Source organism: Phalaenopsis equestris, unplaced genomic scaffold, assembly GCF_001263595.1.
Source record: "Phalaenopsis equestris unplaced genomic scaffold, ASM126359v1 Scaffold000734, whole genome shotgun sequence".
Lineage (NCBI taxonomy): Eukaryota > Viridiplantae > Streptophyta > Magnoliopsida > Asparagales > Orchidaceae > Phalaenopsis > Phalaenopsis equestris.
In genome coordinates, this window is record NW_018165174.1 from 59981 (window position 1) to 63732 (window position 3752).

The window sequence follows — 3752 nt, forward strand, 5'->3', positions numbered from 1 at the left end:
TTATATTAAATAGGGGAATTTGTCGGCCAATATATTGGTTTTCGCAGACCAAACGGATGTCATAACTTTCTTTAGTTTATTTGATCGAGCCTCACCCTCAATTCTTGTGTTCATCCTTTGGGATAGATACAGGATTTGAGATAAAGCGCTCTTTCATTTAAACTATGAAAATTATGGGGTCAGTTTGACTTCATCTTTTTCAAAACTAAATTTTTTTTAACGTCCTTCCGAAGCGGGCAACGGATTTTCAATTCCGATGACCGACAGCTTCTTACGGGCAAACCCCACACCAAAAATAATGTCGACATGCTAGTGAATCATTAATGTTAAAATCATTCGATGAAGCATATTCGTTAATTGAAGAGATGACTACTAACAATTTCTAATGGCTCTCTGAAAGGGTAAATACAAAAAGAGTAGCCAGTGTTCATGACATTGACATAATTTCTATTTTGGCTTCTCAAATTGCTGCAATATCAAATAAGTTGGATCAATTTGGAATGAATTTATGTTAAACACCTCTAGTGGTTGAGGAAAATTCATTAAGAAAAATGATAGATTCTCAATCATCATATGAAACTTTGAATGCAATAAATAATTGTCCTAATAATCCAGATTGGAAGAAATAATTATTACAATCCTGGTTGGAAAAATCATGCTAATTTAAGTTGGAATAATAATAACTCTAATTGTTTAAATCCACAAGGGAATAATCAAGTGAACCCTTTGGGAAATGTAAATAATCAAGGAAATACTAACTATAGATCTTACTATCCTCTAGGCCTTAACAACAATTCATAAATTAAGGAGAATAAATTGTCTATGAAAGAATTTGTATTACAAATTTGTAATTAATTACAAAGTCAAGGAGAGACAATTAGAAACATTGAGAATCAATTGGGCCATATTGCTATTGCACTTAGCAAAAGGGCTCAAGGAACTCTTCCTAATAATGTTAAGATTAATCTTAAAGATCAGAATAAAGAGCAATCTAAATTTATATAACTAGGAAGTGAAAGAGAAGCTGAGATAAAAGTTCAAAAATTGATTGAAGATGATAAAGTAGTGGTGGAAATTGAAAAGTCTAAGGAAGATATTCCTCACAATTTAAAATATCCTATTAAACCGATGAAAATTACTGTAGAATAACCACCATCTCCATTTCCTCAAAGATTCAGACAAAAAAATTTGGATAAACAATTCTCAAAATTTTTGAAACTATTTAAGAAACTAACCATAAACACTTCGTTTATAGAAGCCCTCGAACAAACGTCGAGCTATGTAAAGTTTATGAAGGATGTACTTAATAGAAAAATGAAGTTTACATATAATGAGATAGTTGCACTTAGTGAAGAGTATAGTGGTATAATTAAGAAAAAGATTCCTAAAAATCTTAAAGATCCTGATAGTTTTACCATTCCTTGTGTTATATGCAAAAGATTTTTTGGAATATTTTATATGATTTGGGAGCCAGTATTAATCTTATGCCTCTGTCTATTTTCAGAAGTTTAATCTTAAGAGAGATTTCCCCTGCTACTGTAACACTTTAGTTAGCTAATCATTCAATCATCTATCCTTAAGGAATTGTAGAAGATGTTTCGATAAAGATTCATAAATTTATCTTTCCTATGGACTTTATTGTGTTAGATATGGAGGAAGATAAAAAAATTTCAATCATTTTAGGGAGGCATTTTCATGCACTGGAAGAGTTATGATAGACGTTAAAAAAGGTGAGTTAACCATGAGAGCCAATGATCATGAAGTTACATTTAATATGTCAAAATTTGTGAAATACCCAGCAAAAGGGTAAAATGATGAATGCTTCAGGATGGAAATTAGTGATTATTTGAGTAACAATCATTTTACAAAAAAAAGTTTTGAAGAGAAAACAAAACAAAAAGATTTGAAACATGAAGATGAGGATAAAATTCAAGATAAGTTCATTGCAATGTGTAATGAACATTTAAATTATGTTCGGAAAAGATTTGAGTTGTTTGACACTACGGAAAATAATAAAATCCTATTTCTTCAATTGAAACACATCTTGAACTCAAAAATGAAAATGCTCCTTGCATATTTAAAACATTTTTGTAGGAGATTTATCTACATTGTCTGTTATAATATCCTCAGGGTTAACTGAACTACAAGAACAAAAATTATTAGTGACTTTAATAAAGTATAAGAAAACCTTTGGATGGACATTAGCTAATATCAAAGGAATCAGTCATTTGATTTGTATGCATAGAATTTTAGTAGAAGAACATCATGAACCTAAAGTTGATCCTAAAAAGAGATTAAACGTATAGTGAAAGAAGTATATAAGAAAGAAATTTTAAAATGGTTAGATGTTGGAATTTTCTATCCTATTTCAGACAGTGCTTGGGTAAGTCCAATTGTAGAAGAACATCATGAACCTAAAGTTGATCCTAAAAAGAGATTAAACGTATAGTGAAAGAAGTATATAAGAAAGAAATTTTAAAATGGTTAGATGTTGGAATTTTCTATCCTATTTCAGACAGTGCTTGGGTAAGTCCAATTCATTGCTTTTCAAAGAAAGGGAGTGTGACTTTTGCTATCAATGAGAAAGAAAAATTAATGCCAACACGACAAGTCACTGGTTGGCAAATCTGTATTGACTATAAAAAATTAAATTCCACCACTAGTAAAGATCACTTTCCTTTACCTTTTCTGGACCAAATGTTGGATAGGCTCGCTATGCACAAATATTTTTGCTTTTTTAGATGGATATACTGGTTCTCATCAAATTTCTATTTCTCCTGAGGATCAAGAACTAATAACATTTACTAGTCTTTATTGTACTTTTGTTTTTGGACGAATGCCCTTTAGTTTATTTGATGCACCTGCAATATTTCAAAGATGTATGATGACTATATTTTCTGACTTAATTGAAAAAGGAATAGAAGTTATTATGGATGGCCTTTAAGTGTTTGAAACTTCATTTAAATCATGTTTAAATTATTTAGAAAAATTTTTAGAATGATGTGAAAAGACACATTTAGTATTAAATTGGGAGAAATGCCAACTTATGGTCGTAGGATGAATTGTACTTGGGCATAAATTTTTTTAAAATGGTAGCAAGTAGATCTGACAAAAATTCATTTCTTAGCTAAACTACTTCCTTCTACAGTGAGAGGGGTTAGAATTTTTATAGGACATGTTGCTTTCTATAAGCTATATATTAAAGGTTTTTTAAAAATTACTAAGCCTCTATCCCAACTATTAGAAAAAGATGCAAATTTTGATTTCAACTAAGAATGTATTAATGCCTTTGAATTATTAAGGAAAAAAATGTATTACTGCTCCAATAATAGTTTCACCAAATTGAGAGAAACTATTTGAGCTAATGTGTGATGCTAGTGATTAAGCAATTGGAGCTATCTTTGGGCAAATATATGACAATATTTTTAAAGTTTTATATCACGCAAGCAAAACTCTGAATGAAACTCAAATTAATTATGCCACTACTGAAAAAAGGGTTATTGCAATTGTCTATGTCTATGCTTTTGATAAATTCAGATCATATCTCATTGGAGCTAAATGCATTATACATATTGATAAATCTACTATAAGATAATTGATGCAGAAGAATGATTCAAAACCAAGATTAATTAGATTGATCCTTTTGATGCAAGAATTTGATTTTGTTGTAGTAGATAGTAAGGGTCTGATAATCAAATAGTTGATTATTTATCCGGGCTAGAACAGGAAAAATCATTTAATTTTTAAGGTGA